At 36.9% G+C, this 21019-nt stretch overlaps 1 protein-coding gene across 10 annotated transcripts in view; it reads left to right on the forward strand.

The window, feature by feature from the left end:
* WDPCP (WD repeat containing planar cell polarity effector) overlaps positions 1–21019 on the forward strand; it is a 144827-nt gene that overhangs the window by 1459 nt on the left and 122349 nt on the right. Inside the window, exons 2-6 of one of the 10 annotated variants that reach the window (XM_072927656.1) lie at positions 974–1055; positions 2449–2693; positions 4035–4126; positions 6141–6369; positions 7702–7832. The gene's annotated coding sequence lies outside the window, so the exon portion shown is untranslated. Of the gene's footprint in view, positions 1–973; positions 1056–2448; positions 2694–4034; positions 6370–7701; positions 7833–21019 lie in introns of all 10 variants that reach the window. The other 9 variants (XM_072927658.1, XM_072927664.1, XM_072927661.1 and 6 more) reach the window with 9 other exon arrangements.

Consider the following 21019-nt stretch of genomic DNA (forward strand, 5'->3'; position numbering starts at 1 on the left):
TAATTGGTTCCGTTTAATTGATTTCTTATCAATTTTCAGTTAATCAATGTTAGCAGCCTGTAAACTGATTTGTCTGTGTCAGCATAACAGATTGTATTGATTTAATGGATTTCAGTTAAGAGCTTAACTTGAAGCTTTCAAATTTTTTTCTGTAGGTAAGACTTTTCCTATTCTTGCTCCTTTTTTGCCCAAGCTTGTGCTCCTGGAATTATTTGCTGTTGGAGATAACAACAGATCTTGTTACTTTGTGTTGAAAGTGATTTGTTTTGATGCAAAGCCTCCTGTAAATGCTTTTGTTTGTCACAAGCATGTTTTTCAGTTTATTTTCAATCCCACTATAATTAGTCCAAGTTGGACTCAGTTGTTGTCTGTGCTGATTAACTGAAGATATTGTAAAATGTTGCCTTTTATAAAGTGATGTAATTTTTAAAATCAGCTTAAACTGACTTTACAATTCTAGTATTACAGTTAGTACCTTATTATTACAGTGATTACTACAGTTATTACTTTACAGTTCAAACTTAACAGTTCTAGTATTTCCTTCTTAAATTTTGTTTCTGCTTGTAAAGCTTTGATGTTTTCCAAGCAAAATTTAAATGTCATTTTAGAAAATATTCCTTAATGCTCCCCGATGTTTCATTAATATGAGTCTTTCATGTAGCACTGTAAGCCAAAAAGCTGCATAAATAGAAACATGACGTGCAAATGAAGTAATGGAAATTTAGTGTGTGTGTGTGAATTGGGCTCTTGGCTAACTTTCAAATACACTGCAATTTTTGCACTCAAAAGATACTGAATTACGTAGAAATCGGTAATTAAACAACACAATGAAGTATTCAGATGTTTTAATCTCCATTTTCAGGGGATTAAGTATTATTTTTCAAGGCAGCTAGTAGTTTTGAAGGGTCGTCTGCCAAAATTATCTCTTAATTTTATAAAAAATATTTTAAAATGCATTATTCTCTGTTAACAGCTGGCTGTGTTCTTTAGCTGTGCTTTGGATGGGATTATCTTTTACTTCATTGCCATCTATAGAAACTGATGAATATTTTTAGGTAAGTCCTTACACTTAATTTTCAATAATTTGTGAAGTTTTCTTTTTATCATCCTCTCTATGTCTAATACAGGTTTTTTATCTTATGCATTTACTTACAATTGTTGTTACCAAGTTATGTCTCTTGTAGCTGAGTCTGTGTGATATAATTAACATTTAAAATGCACAAGACTATGTAAGAAAAATTAACTATGTAATGGCCAGATTCAAACCTAGAAATACTAGAATTTAAATAGTTTTGTAGATCTCTTCTGCATTCTGGTCCAAGGGAATAATAGTAAGAGATTTTCCAGAAATAAAGTAAAACATTACCAAAAAATACTGAAATAGAATTAAGAGGATCAAAAGTTATTTTGTAAAATATGTGAGAAATCTATATTAGATTTTTAAAAATATATAGATATGAACAAGAACTATTAAAATTGTGGTTTAGAAAATTAATACAGGGTTGTTTTTTTATTTTTTTATTCCTGGTGCTGATGACCCAAACATAATTTTTCATTGTTCATTTCTAAACTTCAGTTATGTAGTACTGCATGGACCTTAATTGTCATGGAGAAACTAATCTATTGATTCCATTTATAATTCAGATTTTGTTTTGCTGATTTTGCTGATTCCATTTATAATCCAGATTTTGTCTTCTCTTTCTTTCTAAAAGAGAATTTTTACCTTCTGTGGAAGGGGTTTAATTTTTTATTGCTTATTTGTAATTTCTTAACAGCTTAGTAGGTTTTTTAATTAAAGTTGAGTAATTATCATTAATTGATTTCTACAACCTTCAGCATGTTTTTAACAGGTAGCTAGGATGTAATAACACATCCTGTGCTCATGTGCCTGCTGCCTATGAAGAGACACAAATGATCTGCAGCTTGCATGTAATATGTATTAGTAATCTTTATGAACTATTCATGAGTCAAATATTAATAAAAATTGTGAACAGAAAGTTCTTTTTTATTTGTTTTCCCTGAGTAGGTGGATAGTAGGAGCAGGTGTTGTAGGTTTGGGGGGCACTGAGAGTTCAGGTCTGTGGTGTGGTGCACGTCAGATTTGAGGCTCTGGTGGCACAGTGGCTTCACACTGGCACCCCCAGAGCTGAGGGACCCTGAGATCTGTCCTCACCACCACTGCTGGAGGGTTTTCTTCTCACGGTTGTTACAAGGTCCGGGATACAGAGAATCCCTGTTTAAAATCAAAGCCAAACAAAACCAACCCACAAACCAAACAACCACACTGGACACGGCACAAAGGCTTTGGCGTATTGGCTGTAAATTCAGCAAAGTTGATCTCTGAATTATTGCCAGCTGAGCAGAGGGGTTGTGTTCCTGGTGCATGAGAAGAAGTGTTACTGGATCCTTCTACCTTAACACAGATCTGTCTTTCTCTTGGTCGAACAGAGACTTTGTGACAGCAATGTGTGGGTTTTCTACTCACTGACGTCACTGTCTGGAGGAGAAGAGGCAGGTTGGTATTCTAGAGAGGAGATGACCTGTGTAACAATTCAAGTTCTACCAAAGCAAACCTTGTACTCTGAAAGTTAATTCATTGCAACATTAAAAGAAACCCAGCCTGACCACCAGCTCCTGTTCCCCCCACAAGATGCAAACATTAAGCTGATGTCCTTGTGAGTTTTTTAAATGAGGTAAGCATTTAGTCAAGGGAAACAGGTCCTACTGAAAAGAAATGTTTGCTTTTTCTCTCATAAGACTTTCTTTTGCATTTGTTCATTATAACCTGATAATCAAGTGATACATTTTGAACAAGAAGCTAGCAACCATGATGATGACTTTCCATTTTTTAGGTGCAGTGCAGATGGGTGAACCCATCTGCTTCCTTTATGCATCCTGTCCATGTCACAATGACTGATGAATGCTCTTCCATGCCAAATCTCTTGCACAGTTACAAGAGGTTTTCTCATTAGGCTTATTTCTAGGAATTATGGTCACATAGTTTGGTTAAAATATTTTAGCTTGTTTTACAACATCCATGTGAATTTATTTCTGTATTTTTGCAGAAAAAATATATATTCTGTATTTATATATTATATATATTTAAATACACATATATGTTTTATATATATAAATACATATTCTGTATTTCTGTATTTTTTTTAATAGCTGCCACTATACAAACAATTTTTTTCTCCTTTTTTCCCCCAAGAATTGAATAGTGTTTCAAAGAAAATATCCCTAGAAATACCAGTGGAAGGAGAATGATGTCTTATGGTGTTGATTTTTTGAAGTTAATTGTATAAAAATATAATTCTTTATGGATGGAAAAGACTGATAAATTTTTATCTTAATGGCATGCTCAAAGAAAATGTTAGAAAATTTGGAGCCTGTCATGAAGTCATTTAGAGTTGTCCTATCAGGCTGGGATGGTGTTGAGGAATTAGTTAATTTGAGCTCAGGGTAGTCATGTGCCCAGTATGAATGAGAAGGGAGCAATGGCCATAGAAAAAAAAAAAAAATTGGGTAATTGACTGCTTATATCATGACACAAACGGTGGAAAGGTTTGGGGGAAGGAGGCTTCTCCATGCAGTAATCAAGCAACAGGAATCATGATTGCAGTTTGTGTTTTTCTAGTTTCCTTTTAGAATGGTACAGCTATGGCTTTCTGCTCAACTTGCATTCTACCCTCACCTGTAAAGAGTAGCCATGGTAAAGCACTACCACAGATATGGTGAAAAAATTGGGCTTTAATTGGATAAAAACCTTTTGAATGTTTATTGGAAAGGTGTTACTCTTGTCTATATAATAAAATGTGCTTTTGTTTCATGGCCTGTAATCCCATTTATTTACAATAATGGGCCAGATACTGGTTTTGAAGTTGCTTACTGTCTGATTTGGGAGAATATAAAGTATTGCTCTGAAATGGCCTTTTCCTGTTCTACTTGCCTGACATAGAGGGTCTGGCCTCAGTGTGTATTAGGCAAGGGAGCTAGAAATACAGCACAGTTAAATTATTGGTTTGTATCTCCAGGTGGTGCGTGAATTCGTGGTTGAAGACTGAAGAAATTAATTTTGCTAAAGCAAGAAACAACAGGACATTAAGCTACTATGCCAGCTTTAGATGTACGCTTCAAAAATTTTCTGCTGCTCAGCATTATTCAGTAATCTTTAACTCAAATTGCAGGAAATATTTGAAATTCCACTCTAACAATATCCAACAGAGAATATTAAAGAAGCATTACATTTCAAATGCCTGAGGGAAAATGTTCTCTTGGAACACCATGGGCATTTGGATCTCACTAGTATATGCACTATTATAGTCTAGTATTATACTTTACTTGGTCTAAAATGAAAGCCCAATTTTAATTCTATCTCCAAAAACTTGGCATACTGCAGTGAAAAATAATTTATTTGAATGTTGTTTTTTTAATGCACTGCAACTAACTTTAAAGCTTCCTGATATAATACTCCCACTATGGCTTTTTGTAATCTGACCCTTTCATTAAGACTTCAAATATATTCCCAAAGACTTATCTCAGTGCTTTCGTTGCTAATTTGCAAGTTAAAAGATTCCAAAGTTACCTAAGAAGGTTTTCTCCTTCTATGCAATTTTTCTCTTAATAAGACAAAACTTTTGAGTATCTTTGTAAAAATACAAAACATCAAACAGAGGAACTAATGCACTCTTAAGGAAGGCAATATGCAAACTCAAAATAGGGTTTAATAATATATACACACAGTTCTGGGCTAGGTAATTTGGCAAACCCATTAATGAACTTCTGTAAAAAAAGTGCTGATTAAACCTTTGGGGTTTTATAACCTATATATGCTGTATTAAATAGGAAAGCTATTTTGGAAGTGAATCCCCAGCTTACAAGATTTGGGGGAAAGAATAAAAGTGTATCTAAAAGGTTTATAAAATCACTAGCTTGAACATATTTCTTACCATCTAAGTATTTCAGTGTTGCCAGAGCAAGGACAACTGCCATGTTTCTGTTGGGAAAATAAGATCTATGGTCTTTAGAGAAATAGAATAGGGCTCTTCTCCATCTGCTGCTCACTTTTCTGCTGTTTGCACTTGAGTGTCATGGAGTTGTGTCCAGGAGAATGCCAATACTGTGATATTTCGTACCTTTGTGGAGTTTCACAAGAAGCAGTTTTTTAGCAGTAGTGGGTCACTTGCCTTGTAATTGTGACTCCCTGACAAACTAGATTGGAGGGGAATATGATTCAAGGACTTGAAACCTGCAGAGAGAATTCAGAATTCAGCATACTGCAGATGGTTTATTTGTTCAGTGTAGCCGTGTGGGACATAAATTAGTGAAGTGTCATTAACAGTACCATTAGTTTAACTGCAATGCTAGGCTCTGGCCCTGCTAAATGAATGTCACTGATTCCTGTAATGAGATCTGGCAATCTCTGCAGTGCTGGTGGACATCAGCTTGCCTGCTGAGGGCCACTGGTGGGCTCTGAGTTGCCACATCCCTTTTCATGAGAACTGAGACCTACTGAACATTGATAAGGTGTCTTTTTATCTACTGTAGTTGGACCCAAACTTCTGAGTGAGTAGAGTGATTATACAAGATTATCTTGTATTGGGTAGAATCTGAGAGATGATTATCTATTTGAATGTGCCTCTGAGAAGACAGGAGTATCCACTGCAGTGTAGTAACACCATCTGGTAGCATAATTTTTAGACAGAAATTACTCAACTTTTAAAAACTGCACCTGTAAAGGACAGTATGCATTTTTGGAAGACACTTAGTTGGTTTTGTAAATGTTGATCTTGTCTTGCTTGAGAAAGGGAAGGCTTGTAAAATGCATTAGAAATATGCGTTGGAAGAATAGGTGTGTGTGGACTTCAAAATCGTGGCATTACAGACATTATTTCCAATTTTATAATCAATTTTAAAAACTTATTTCTTTCTTAATGATATATTGACTGCTCCTTAAATAGAAGTATAAAGAAAAGCAAGGACAAATATAAAGCTTAATGTACAAAGCTGTTTCCACTCTCTTGTACATGAGCTGTGTATTTAAGTACATGCTTCCCAATCCACTGTTTTGCCAATTTTTGTGCCAATAACTTGACCAGATGCAGTGAGTTGCAATGAGTTGTCTGCTGCTTTTGTCACAGAATCACAGAGTGGTTTGGACTGGAAGGGACCTTTGAAGTCCCCTGCCTCTTAGGAGTGCTGTTATCTTTGTTATTCTTCAGCTTGTGGCAGAGGTCTCTTCCTGTGGAGTTCCATCTAAGAAAACTTGTACTGGAAAACTTGTAACATAGTTCCATTCTTGTGTTAAAATACAAAATCTGGACAGCTATGAAACAGCTATGGTGGGAGTTTCATTTAAATAAATACTCAGTAAGTAGACCTTACTCCTTGGGACTGCTGCATAATAACTTGATTAATTGACTTTTCATCAAAGAGTAAATTAAATATTTATAATCTATAGACATCTTGCTGGAGTAGCTTCTTTGGTATCTGTCAGTGATGATATTTGACTTTATCAACTTTTTCCCCTTGGAGGTTTTCTGATTTGTTTTCTGGGTAGAAATATTTTTTTTTGTATGTGGTATTGGGAAACCCCTTAAGTGTCTTTTTCTGTCTATCTCCTTCATAATCTGTAATAACCCTATTTAGTAAATGACTTAATAAATTAACTTCACTCTGTCATGCTTGTTTTCTGAATCCGATTACCAAAACTGCAACGCATTCAGCTTCAGTGTGTGGCTGAACTCCAGTGCAGTGACATACAATGTGCAGGTAGATAATATTCCTTATGAAGCAGCCTGTAAAATATGCCACCCATAATACCAGTGAATAAATGCCAACTTCAGCATGAGTGTTCTTTTAAAATGTGCACCTTGCTGAGGTTATTAGTCACTCTGAATTCAAGGACATGTGAGTGCAGACTGTGCATAAAGCTCCAGGAGTGGCCTACATGTGAAGTGCTGCTGCTTGATTTTCAGAAGATGGCATGCTGTGTATTTTAAAACTCCCTCATCGTGGATGAACTGCAGAAAATGCCAGTTTGTAATTGAGGCCATGTAAGTTAGTTATTATACATGTATTTATAACAGTGAAGTTTCAAAAATATCTTTGCTGAGATCAAAGAAATGTTGTCATCATGAAATGAAACACTGCAGTATTTGGTGAATAGTGCAAGGAAACAAGAATGAAAATTCTGCATCTTTTCTAACATATATATAATTATCTGTTTCATGGGTTAGTGTGAAGATTATGCTGTTGGCCTCCTGTTTAAAAGTAGAGGAATAATGAAAATTGTGAAAATATTTCTGCTTCCCTTAACATGAATGTGGATGAAAAGGAAGCATCACACAGAATTGTAGCAGCAGCTGTGACTTTAATTTGAGCAAACCCAACTCAGACAAAGATTTTGGGAAAAGAAATCCACAGATAGAAGTGAGACAGACCTTAAAATTATATCAGTCCTAAAAAGACTTATGTAAAATAAAGGCTTGAGTAAAATACAGAAATGACTTCCCCCAGCTGCAGCCATTTAGTGGTTTTGTTTTCCTGGGTAAGTTAATTAAATTGTATATTTTACATCTATGAAAAAGGAAGGAGTCAAATGCTGCAGCTAGCTAGAATGGTGAGTCCGAGCTCTCCTTGGAGAGAAGGTATCTCCACACTGCCCTGAATGAATGCATTTTTAACCAGTGTTTATTGTAGGTGAGAGATCACAGATGAAGCTGTGGTGGGGTGACCCTGGCTGGACATCAGGTGCTCACCAAAGCCCATCTCATTCGCCTGCTCAGTGGGACAGAGGGGAAAGAGAGAGAAAATACAACAAAAAGGTCAAGGTAAGGACAGGGAGAGCCAGTTACTGTCATGGCCAAAACAGACTCGACTCAGGGAAATCAGTTTAATTTATTATCAATCAACTCGGAGTAGGATAATGAGGAAATAACTGTGTTATTCCTGAGGCAATAACTAAGGAGCCCATCATTCATTGGCTCAGCCTTGTCCAGCAGAAAGTCCCTCCTGGACCTGCCTGGCATTGATTCTACTGGATATAGGGAAAGCTTCCAGCAGCTTCCTCAGCTTCCTTCCCTGAAAGCTCGTGCTACCAAAACCTTGCCATGCAAACCCAAAATAGAAGTGTTTAAAATTAAAAAAAAAGTCATAAATATGATCTTTGTGCAGGATATTGTAGTACAAAATTTTCTAATTATAAAAGATTCTTTGGAATACATGGGATTATAGGATTGCAAAAGCTGATCTATAATATAGTCACAGAAATAATGGTAATGGGCAACTGCTGTGATATTTTTAAAAATTTTCTCATTCTTCTAATTTTTTTTTTTTTGAAACCTCAGGAAAGCAGGTTATTTGCCAGTGATTGGCTGATGCTGTAAAGGCATCCTTGTATGTCTGTCTCCAGAGTAATTGTCACGTTCTAGGTTGTGTGCTCAGTACCACTGTTTCCATTACATTGCCACTTTGTAAATGGTGCAAGTTGGAGCCACATGAGGAATGGGCTGGTAGAAAGATGGGGTCAAACTGTGAACTGATTAATAATTAAAAGATCTGAACACACCACGTGAAATTTTTGGTGCTGTTAGATTCCTCATTATTTCAGTTTTTAAGTTTATTACATCTCAAGGTAGGCAAGCTTCTGTGAGATCTCATATTTTCAAGGAAAGGAGTAGCGAGAACGTGCACCATTTCAATGGCTGTTCATAATTTGGGGCTGCCAAGCCAATGCTATTCATGCTGACATTCTGTCTTATCAGGCAATTAACGAATATATATTGAGGTAATTAAAGACAATTGCTTGTAATAGCAGAAAATTATAATCATTTTGTTTCCCAGATAACAATGCAGATTTATAATTTCTGTGACCACATCCAGAGTTTTACTACCAGAATTGACAGGGAAACCATAAATAGTTGTTATTCAATTATGCTAAATGTCAGGGGTATAAATTTAACTCTGTTTTATTTAAAAATCCATGAGGACAGGCTATGATCCTTATGTTAGATGGATCTGCAGCAGTTAAACCTAAGCCCAGTCTTAGTTTTCATAAACTTCTTCATATTTTGTCACACTTGTTGGATAAAAATCATATACACAGCTTGAAAGGGCATGAACACTTTTTGAAGGTTTTAAAAGAAGACTTTAAATTAATGTTGAGTTGAAAGAAAAGCAAGTTTCAAAATGCTTCCACTTTTCAGTGATTTCATCAGGTAACTCCAAGCCTATTAGCAAATTTGGTCACTTGTATGCTATTCCCTCATATTCTGTGACATTTACAAAATTCCTAGAATGACTTTTTCTCCTCCAAAACTAGGAAGCCTTTGCTGGCAGAAACTGTTTTAAAAGATACTTTAAAAACAAAATAAAATACATCTTTCTTTCAACAACATAGCCTGGGTGTGATGCAGTCAAGAGGTGCATTTAATTGTCAGTAACCTGGGAAGTTGTAACAAAATGTGCAGCTTGGGCTATACTGAGAGTTTCTATTCAATTGGAATTCCTTTTTCTTTATTAATGATTGTGGCTGAAAATCTTCATGAGGATGTACAGAGTAGTCATTCATACAAAGGACATTCATATGTATATTTGTTGATCCTTGACGATATGTTTAAAATTTTATTTAAAATGGGCGTTTATCAGTTTAGAGGTCATACAGACATAGTGAAGTGGTATGCTGTGTTGAGAATTAATGCAGATTATTCTGATGCCATTCACACTAATTGTACCATTGCCAGGTTTTGTTATGTTTTCCCCCTGGACTGTTGCAGGTTTTGTCAGTGTAAATTTTGGTTATGTACATAATACTGCCTATTTTAAAGACATTTCACTCATTACTTTAAAAACCTAAATTTTTTTAAGTGATGTAAAAATATCTGGGTTTTCTAAGTATAATTGCAGGGGTTTTATTTAAAGCATTTTAATCATCTCCAGTTTTGCCTGTTAGCAAGGTCCTTTTTATCCCAAGAAACGAAAAGTGAAAGACAAGCAAATGGTTTGAGATTATATGGATAATTAAGTTAATGGTTGTGAAACAGAACCTGAGGAATCAAAAACGTGGTAGAGGAGCATCAAGATGGTTTTCTAAGTGCTGAAGGGTTTGGATAGGACATGCAGCAGAGTGGCTGAGGGAATCACAGCCTCAGGGGTTTATCTCAGTCTTAAGCCAAAGCTGAAAGTACAGCAGGGAGAGAGAGCCCTCTGACCTCAAAGGTGGTGCAGGTCACCAGCCTGAGAAAGGACATGGATTGGGGTATTGAGTACATTCAATTCCCCAACTTCTGTCCCTAGTGAGGAAGCTGCTTCTCTGTCCTCATCTCCCAGGTTTCCTGCTGGGCTTTTGATGCTCTTTTTGCAGGGGTTTAGCAGAAATTGCCAGTGCTGGAGTTGGAGTCTTGGCAATAAGCCACAGGACAGCCAGGGTGGTGTCACTCAGACAGCTCCTCCTTCTTTTGAAGGTCTGAAAGCAGAAATAGGTCCCTTTGAAAAAGGCACCTGAGCGGAGTAGATGCTCTGACAGAAGTTGCCTGATGGAGGAAAACAAAGCCAAGAGCCCTGAGAATGTGGTGCATCCACACCACCATGCACTAGAGGGCCCAGCCTGCATAGAACCATTTCCCAAGGAGGAAAATGGGAGTAGACTGAAGGAACTTCTGAGGAATTACAGTGATATTAGGAGGAGAAAGAGCTGTCTGAAGCCAACAGGGCTCAAAACAGGACTATATGTGGAGAAAGGTGATAGAGTGACAAATGCATTCAACCTGAAAATGTAATCAGACAAGCATGTTCCCGTGCTGAAGAAGGGATTTGGTAACTTTGAACTCAAAATCATGTGATTTTTCTTTCTCCTCCTGGCTAGATTAAAAAGGGGAGTGATGTTTTTAATATTATATTGTGCTTAACAAACCATTGCGTGCTGTGTCAAGTTCATTTTCCCTATCTGCTCTGGCTAAAACCCATTGCTATCTGTAGTCTAGCCTGAAGCTGACAAGAGATTTGAATCATTGTAATTAGGCACTCATCATGCTGCAAAAAGATACAACTATCTTGATGAATCAGTATGAAAAAAAAAAGCAAAAAGCTGTGTGTTATTTTTTTTTTTCTTTAACTGCAGTTGGTGCCTGGGAATGTGAGAGCAGGAATGAGCTCAGCAAGAACTGAGGCAGCTTTCTCAGCATGACGACTGTTGTCCTGTTCTCTGTGCAGAAAAAATTGAGAGGCTTTTGCCTCCAATTCCTGGTGACACCTTCAAGTTTTTCTTGGACCTCTCCCAGGTTTTACTTGACAAACATTTTCACTTGTGCCACTTCTTTCTGACTCTGAGAAATACACAGAAAGAATTCACTTTCTGCACTTAAGCAAGAGCTATGAAATGAGTTATTGTTTGCCTTTTAGGACTGTTGCTCCAGGGCACACTTTTGCTGTAAAGTATAAGTGATGAAATAAGTGGATCTGCCCAGGTTTGTGGTTGGATATGGCAGAAATGGGGTATAAGGAGCTTTATCCCTCTGGGGAAAGGCATATCCATGCATACCAAAAAGTAGGTTTTGTGACACCTATTACAGCTGCTTTGGGTTAATAATCAAATTTTGTTCTATTTTTTGCCTGTGTTTTAGAAAAGGTGCAGAAAAAAAATCCTGAAATACATATGGCTTTCATCAGGTAGAGATGCATTGCTATTTTCACCTTTTCTTTCTGGGGACAATGAGTTAGTTACCCTTCATTCTTTTTATCTGAAGATATTTTCTCTTATCACTCATCCATGCATCTTTCCTCAGAGCCTGGATAACATTCCTTTTTATTATTAAGATGTATTGTTCGAAAATGAATCAAGGAATGGCATTTATTGCCCAGTAGCGTGCCTCATGAACAGTGGAATTTTGTCATAATCACAAAGTGTCTAAATTCAGGGTTCTAATGCCAATTTATAAGTGCTCTAGTTTTCAGAAGTGAAATGTGACTATGGATTTACATACTTATTCCAGGAGGGGCAGCTGAAATGGGATAACATACTTTGGGAGGAGCAGGGAGCAAGCAGAATGTTGCTCACCCTACATGACTATCCTGTAATAAATCTTTCAGAGCTTTGAAGAGTGGGTGTTTTTAATGACTGTGTTGTATCATTTAATGGATAATTTTCAAAAGTTACACACTTTTGCAAGTAAGTGTTAAAGCTAAACAGGTTTGGAATGTGCCAAAAATAGATTTCAAGCCAGGTTTTGTAAAAATTTACTCTTCTGGGGTGAGCAAATACTAATTCTGTTGGTCATGAAAGCTGTGTCTTTGTCTCTATTGAGATTATGGTTTAAATCTGTAAATATGAAGTGCTAAAATATTACATACATATATATATATATACACACATACATATAGATATATACTAGAATTAATTTGGCTTTGCAAACTTAGGTATTTAACAAGAAATGTATCTGGAGAGTTTTCCTTTCTTCAAATGATGGACGAGACACTTAGCTCAAAATAGCAGCCCTGATTTGCAGATAGATAACAGATGCATCTATATCCAGAACACTGTTATTTCCCTTTTTGGTTTTTTTATCATCACCTGACTAATAGAAGTAAAATCTGCTGAGTAAGGACACAGTATTTTTTTTTTTGAGGGTATAGTTCACAGGGTCTCCCTTCCAGTTCACACATTCACTACCTTCCATCCCACATTCATTTCTGGGGCATGTCTGCTGACTTGATGCATTTGGTGGATAAGGTAGGGATCTTAAAAGCTTCAAATATGAATGTGATTTTTGAAAATTCAAGGCAATACAAACTGGTGTTCCCTTCCCCAGGCTCTCAAGAAAAGACTGTGACCTGAGCTCAAGGTTTTTTTGCAATTTGGCCTTTGCTATAAGTCATTAACTACGCAGGTCCTGATGGCTGAGAAGGCTCCAGAGCAGCTGTGGTTGCTGCTTTGTGCTTGGCTGGCACCAGAGCTGCATGTAGCAGCAGAGGAGAGGAAGGAAAAAGGAGCTGAAGGGCTACAAAGAAGTGAAGGAGCTGAATGTAACGTAGAAGGAATTTGGGAAACTCGAGGGAAAAGTGAGGAACCTAACATGGAGGTTTGGGACATCACCAATGCATAGAAAATCAGAGAAGCTGCAGCACCCTTCACTGTTTTATCTGTCCTTTGGGTTACAACCTGTATGTGTTGTGGCATACAAGAGCATTGAAAATAAATTTTTAAGTCGTGCATTATTCTTGTTGCCATTTTGTTTTCCAAACTCACTTATTCATCATGGGCGATGTTTCCTTTGTTTTCTGCTGACAGAAGAATGCCTCCTTGTTCTTACATGTTGATATATGGCTTGGTTTGAGGGAGAATGCTGGTGTTGCCTTTAGCACAAATGATGTATGCATTTGCATTTCTGGAACACTTTCAGAGTTTCCCATTTGCTTTTATCTCCTTTACAAAATGAGCAACTGTTTTTTGGTTTATCTTTTCTGAAGATCAGCGTAGATTGTTGATTACAGGGTGCAATAAATTAACTTGTCGACTTTTGCCACATTTCATGTTTAGGTTATATATCTGAACAATGTTGAAGATTTATAGAAAACTTTAAAAATTAATCTGAGATGTAAACGCTTGAGAACAAAAGGTTGTTTTTTTTTTTAAACTGGATTTTATTTCTAAAAGCCTGCTGCATAATATTTCATAGCACTATCTAGAACAAGCTTTTTAATTTTAATTGCTAAAGGGGTTTTAGAGTGATTTATTAGACACCTGACTGCAAAACTGAAAGTATATCATTGTAATCCCATTGTTGTCTTTATTTGCCCAAACTAGAAAAATAGGAAATTTGAAAATAGTGTTCATTAGAGTAAAATATACAGTTTTTTATCATGTTGTGTTCTTCAGTTTACTTTTAAAGGAATTTGTTTTCTTACTGTATTTTAAAATAGGCTTTGAAAACTTCACTGTAGTCACAATAGTCACAATGTAATTCTTCTCTTTTTTTTTTTTTTTTGTCTGAAATTAATGCATGGGTAGTAAAAATCTGTAAATTTTACTTTTTCAGTAATCTGATGAATGCCTTATTCACTTGTGGGCAGCGTATTTTGTTTACCAGTTGTGATATATAGAAACAATTTAGTTCTTGCCTCTCTATTCCATTTTGGCCTTCTAATCAGAACTAACACTTTGAATGCATCAGTGTTTTGAGCTGGAAATATTATTCAAACTGAGCCTTTTTTTCCACAAGTTGTTTGGAGTGAATTCTTGAATTCCACAAGAAGAGAACTAGGCTAACTACTTTTAGCAGACAAATTTTTGTTTTTAATAAAGAATAAACCATTACCAGTCAGGCCACTCGTTTCCTTTTTTTTTTTTTTCCAAATGTCTTGGTCTGAGGTCTCAGAGGAAAATCCATGGAAATGTCTTTCATGGTTTCAAAGGACCATAAATAGATTTTAAAAAAAGGAAAACAAGCAACAGGCACTTAATTTCTGGTTCCTTTTTTTTTTCCCGTGTCAGTTTGTTACATGTAGAATTTCAGTTTTATCCTTTCAGATTTGAATAGATCCCAAAGTAATTTTTTCTTCTTGAATTCTGTTAAGCAGTAAAATACCCTGAATTCTACTAAAAATCAAACAAGGCCTTTTAACAACTTTCTGAGAGGAGAAGTAAGGGTTCTTCTCCTGGTCTCCCACTGCCTTCCCCCAGACAGGACCTTCCTTTAGCCCTTGGGCAGTTTTTTCCCCATTCCTTTACCATATAAACTTGATTACATGCCTCTGAATGCAGTTTGAGGGATCCCTGGGCAAGGGGCAAGTCAGACCTGAAAAAGGAACAGCGTTCTTGCTCCCTAGAAATTAATTTGGATGTTTACCTCTTTTCTCAAGGTAATATTTGTCTTTTAAAAGCAGCACCTAACTTTTTCTTTTCGTAGTCTTTCCATTTCTTTTGGAATGTTCATTCATAAATACCTCATAAGTTTCCTTGCCTGCTGAAATTTCAGGAACTCTGCTAACTGTGTTTTCTTTATCAGTGGTGTTTCTTTCCTATAGCTCTTTTTGCTTAGAATTTGTCTTGAATTCAGACATATTTTCCGAGAGCTCAGTTATTGTTTTTTTCCTATGGATAAGATTGACAGCCTGAGAGTCCTTACCATAATTATTGTGTGAATTTTCCTGTAAGTTGGAGTTTTCTGTGTTTTGGCAGGGCAGGATGTGTGTTAGTACCTCTTCTGCCTGTTCTTTGGCTTTGATGTATTAGAAACTATCAAAGACCGGAGTTTATTGTGGTGGTGTTAATGATGCAAGCTGAGAAATCAGCCTGTCTTGTTTTGTGACTGTGGCTTTCAAGGCTTTAAAGTGTTTTTAAGGGTAATTCTGTGTTGCAAAGAAGAAAAAATAACAATTACATTGTGATGAGCACTGGGATGTCTCCTCTGTGTTTGCACTGACCATAAGTTACCACATGCATGGCTCTGGGAGATTGGGAACTACCAGCAAAATCCCAGCGGTGGCTGCTGTGCAAGAACACAAGTACGTAGGAACAGTGTAACACATTTATTAATTATTTCCTTTTAATCCATAGCAAATGTCACAAGTTTCATAAGTTTCATCATTTCCCTGAAGTGATGGTGGGTTGTTTTTGTGGGGTTTTGTTGTTGTTGTTGTTGGTTTGTTTTCTTTTATTTTCTTTTTTCAAGTGGCATGTGGTAACTCAGCTTGAGCATAAACCTGGGCCTGGAGCAGAAAATTGCAAAGTCCCTTACAATATGATAGACTTTTTCTTTCTATTTTTCTACATATAAATTCTAAATACTCTTGTCTGTTTAGGATTATCTTGATAGCAAATAAGCTGTACAGCTCTTGGGCATCTTTTTTTCAATGCTCTTTTTTTGTACCTCACTTGCTTTATGCAGCCCCTCTGTCACTCTGGTGAGAGAATGACCATGATTATTTTAACAAAGTTTCTAAACTTGGTAAGTTTAGAAATGGTAGGAGCCACCATTTATTATGAGTCCCTCATTTGGAACATCCTTTTCTGGACATTGTTGATGAAGTACAATCCTAATTCTTTAATTCTTTAATATCATGAGCAGCCACCAAGGCAATCTTTATTCTCCCAATGCTGCCGTGTGAGAAGCCTTCCCAAACATAGTGCTGTGTCTCTTCCAACAAAGTGGATTTTTGGGGGACTTTCCCCACTTTCTATCTGCCTTCAAAGTCTTTTCTCCCTCTTTCTATGCATGATTAGTGAGACAAAGGAAGATTTGAGCCTTATGCAGAGGGAGTCAGTTTGACTGGAAGTGAGAATGACATTTGCATTTGCAGTGTGTGTTTAGTGACTTGGGGTGACATCCTGGAAGTTTCCCATCTCAACATGTTTGCTGGCATATGTACTGAGTTTGCTTAAAAAATGGTAATAAAATAAAACTTCTTTATGCAGGTCTTTTCACTTCAGATAAGTTTTGGTGACATCTATATTTTTACTCTTGTTTTGGTGACAACAGTGTTAATATCAATGTCATTAATATCAAGGCTTACTGGGTATTGATTATATTGGAATAAATTTTAAAGTTATCTTTGTGTCGGGAATAATTTCTATTTAAATTGCATAGAAATCAGTCTTTGTTGTAACTTGGAGACAGAAAAAATATATTGAGAAATCTTTCCACAGACTTTCTGATGCAGGGCCAGCTATCTCAGTTTATGATAAGATGAAGTGACATAGATTTATTAATGGGACTGTTAAGAGGAGTATTGTTATGGCAATATTGAGTTTAAACTTTTATCTCTTTGTTCTCATTGGGCAAAAATTACTGTAGCAGATTTGAGAATGGGAATTTCAGCCCACGATTTTGTTTTCTATAAATATAAAAGCATGCAGGTGTTTACAGGCAAGAAAATGGCTCTCCATATAAAACGTGGGTTTATGAGAGATATATCAAGAACCCGTAGTATGAACGGGTGCTTTGAGGCTTAAACTACAACCAAGCAAAAATGTGCAGCCTTCCCCTTTTGTCTATAATAGGGTCGACATTGGGAACCATGATCCCTTTGATCTTTACATAAAACAGATGAAAATGCATAAATTGCGTCTAATCAGAGATGAATTAAAGGAAAATAGCCTCCCGGAGGACAAAGCACCCCAGGCACCCATCAACAGCCTTTCCAAATGACAGACCTGGAGGAGACTTCAAAGCTGCAAGCACAACTGCCAGTGAAATCCACCAAGAATCAAGATGCCATTAAAAAAAAAAATTTAAAAATTCACAGTTTACAAGTGCCCAGAACTCTCTCTTTAAGAATAAGGGGCAGAAACACATGGACTTGCTTTTTAAGCCGCTAAATGTTCTTTTTCTTTTAGGAGACTTGATAAAGGGAATACTCACTTATTTTAGTCCAAAAATGTGCTCAGACATGACAAACATTGGTAATTTTAGTGTCAGGTAGGGTTTATTCCATTTGAGTGGCATATTGTTTAGAAGCTGAAGTATATGTTTTAGTGGCAGCAGATCAGACCTTTATTGTAATTGCTTCCTTGGTTGTCATCTTTATTTGTCCCTGTGAACACAAGCATGGTTAACATGCCTCAAATTGCAGAAGGAGGAGGAAATGTAAATACCAGGTTTGGTTTTGGAAGGGAGGGAAGGAAGGTTTGAGGCAATAATTTTATTATGAGCATTTTCTCTCTGTGGAACACAGAATAGCTTTATACGAAGTTAAATCAGAATCCAGATCCTCTTCTAGCTCAGGTAACTCATTTAAATATTATTTAGATATTAATATCAGTACTGTTGAATATAAGAAATGGGCTTGAATAAGGATTATTAATTGCTGTTTTCATTTTTGTTAGCGTTCTGTTTCTGAGAAAATACCAAAACTTAAAGATAGAGACTAACCACAATTTTATAGAGTAAAAAATTTCCACTTTTGATAAAGACTGATGTAGTCCCTACAATATAAATATTGTTTTAGGAAAGATTTTACCTGCTACCAGTATACTTTGCTCATTCATTGTGTACAGCATAACATTTATATCCAAACCCACATAAATTTGAGAATCATTTAGTGACATAAAAAGAACAAATTACATTTCCAAATACGTCACTGACAATGAAATCGTTCAGTAGGCTGAATGATTTGCTGTAGGTGAGATCAGAAAGGTTGCCTGATTAATTTTGTAGGCACTTACTTTCAGTTGCTTCTGACCTTAATTTTATAACTGAAGTATGTTTTGTCTACAGCTCGTGATTTTTGGGAGAAGTAAAAAGATGATGCCAGTCTGTTGAAGGATGAAGCTAGGAAAAATTGCTGAGGACTTTTTCTCTTAACATTTTTAAAAGTTCTCCCCCTTCCTGAAGACACTGATACCTCTGTTCCTTGGAGCAGATATTTTAAATATGTTTTGAAAAATTGGACTTTGTCTGTGGCTTGTGAGACCTTCACCATTTAGCTTTCCAAATCTTGCATTTTCAGTGAATGCACGTGTCTCACTTTTGGGCCACTGGCCCACCTGCACAAGAATGAGCAGAAATTGACTCCTGGCACAGCAGACATAGGTGGATTTTCTTCACCAACACTGATCCTGACTGATCCTATCAATAGCTGCACTGAAATGGCAGAAGACTGTAAGGCAGAGCAGGAACGTCTGCCTTGTTCTGTCAGGTGGGATGAGAGCTACAAAGAGAAGAAAGTGAAGTCTAAAAATGAAGAAAAGAAAAATGTCTTGAATAAAACTTGATGGCCTGTAGCAGTGCAGAGCAAGAGCCTCTCTTATTCTGGACTTTTTCCCAGCATGAAAAAAGAGATTTTTGCCACAGCTTATACAGAAAACTGTCCCCTTTCCCTTAGTTTTATCTCTGTCTCTGCCTAACAGCAAAGCCTCCTCTTAATACTGAGTCATACTGCATTGATTGATCAGCATATAAAACCTGAAAATAAAGTCAATTATTCTTTCCTTTCATGAGTTCCTGGAAGATTTTTCCACATAATATGCTTCAGTGCTGTTGTTTGTTTCTCCTATCTTAAACTTTTTATTATTTTGGATCTTTTGAATTAGATAGGGCCTTATGTTGATGGGACCCCCATCTGTGTCATAGCTTGGCAAAGAGAAATCTCAGTTCACCCTGAGAGAAAGTGGGTGTTGGAACACAGCAATAGTGCTTGCCTTCTATAGGATATCAAGTGGCACAGCTACAAATTGCTACTGCAAGGCAACACAACAGTTTAACAGACTTATCTGTTTTATAAGAAGGAACACATTTTCTTAAATCCCCTTTCTGAATGCAAAGGAATTTTTACTATTTCTTTCATATTTGCTGTGTAAATCTACATACATGGAAAGGAAGGATCATGTGTGACCATCTGCATTAAGCAATCAGCATAATGGATTAATCAAACTCTCAGCAACAACTTCAGGCTCCCCTTAAGGTGGATTGTATGTGTTAATCAGCCAGTGAGTGCCAAATGCTGCTACTTCTAAACTGGCCTTAGAGGGGCATTAAGTGCCTCCTGATGCACAATTTGGGACAATTTACCTTGGGATGGTTGTTGTGGTTCTTGTGCTGCCTCTGCTTTGGGGACAATTGAGTTGCTTATGTCCACAGGGTGCAGCTGACAAATGGAGGAAAACTGAAATTGGTGCAAGTGCACCATTGGCACTGAGCTGTACCTTGCATCAGTGCAGGACTCTGAAATCCCAATTTCACAAGCAGCTTAGCCATTCTGCAACAGGGTGAGAACCCCTTTGTTGCCAAGGTAAAGAGAAGTAGGGGTACAAATGATATTGAGCTATTGCATTTGTGTGGTGATAATCTGCCCTGCTCAAGAACTGGCACACTGAACTAGAGCAATCGTATCCTTTAGCCTTTCCCTCAGTCTTTCAGCATTCACACTCAAAAGCAATGTAGACAAGGAATAAACTATTTAAAGCTTTAAGTACTGCAATTCTTGGCTGTACCAAGAAGTCTGGTTCATGTTCTAGGACTCTGTTCATGTTCTCCCTCCAGAAACAAGGCTATTTTTAAAGGAATTTATGCACAGGATTTCTCTACCTGCACAGAAATCAGGGTTTGTGCAATTGGGATTTTTCTGCTTATAAAGGACACAAACAAAGCAGTCTCAAAAACTTTTAAACTTCTTCAGATCTAATAAATTTGTGTTGAACAGGAGCCATGGCTCTGATGTGCATGCAAATGCAATTGCATTTTGCATACAGTCAATGGCAGTTCTCTCTGATTATGATAATTTGATGAAGAGTATGTATTCAGTTTTTCGGAATTTACTTTTTCTGTATTTATTTTAGGAATTGGGTAGTGGTAGTCTAATGTGAAAGACCTTCATCCTGGCAGGGATGGGATGTGTAGTGACTGCTATGATTCTGGGTTTCATTGTAGAAGCCCAGTCTTTAACAGCTTTTAGTATACCTACTTGTCAAAATACCAGTCTTCTTCTTTTTCTTCATCATTGTCTCGGTCATCATCATCAGCTTGGTTTAGGATTTGTCACCTTTATGGCCTTTCAATCCACAGAGATGGAGTTATCATGTGGCCTAAATTTGCCTTTTGATTTTCATCTGACACAGTATGCCTCATTTTTCAGGGCTGTGACCAAGCACTGCAGTGAATTTAAATTTTCAGATTCCCTACAATCCCATTTTATTCAGGAAGGACAAAGATGTTTGTCAGAGTTTCAGTTTATTTGCTCCTTTACCTCCCATGGCTGAACAGATACCTATAACCATTGATAACCATGACCACTGGTAACCATTTCTGTCCCCAGCCTTTTCTTCAGAGAGAAAAAAAGACTAGAAAAAGCTGCTGTTTACCTGCCTATAACTCAGTGCAAGGTATTTGGGGCATGCTGAGGTGCTGCTGCTGATTTGGCCTCCCAGAGGAGGTTGTTTCCCCTCCTGAGCATATGGAGAACAGAAGAGCAAAGCCTGCAAACATGACTTGGTCTGTGAGGAACATGTCACTGTGAGATGCTTCTCATTGCTCCAAGCCTCTCTGCTGCTTATAAAACCAGGTTGAATCATCCCAGATTACAGTCT

This window comes from Taeniopygia guttata, chromosome 3, assembly GCF_048771995.1.
Source record: "Taeniopygia guttata chromosome 3, bTaeGut7.mat, whole genome shotgun sequence".
Lineage (NCBI taxonomy): Eukaryota > Metazoa > Chordata > Aves > Passeriformes > Estrildidae > Taeniopygia > Taeniopygia guttata.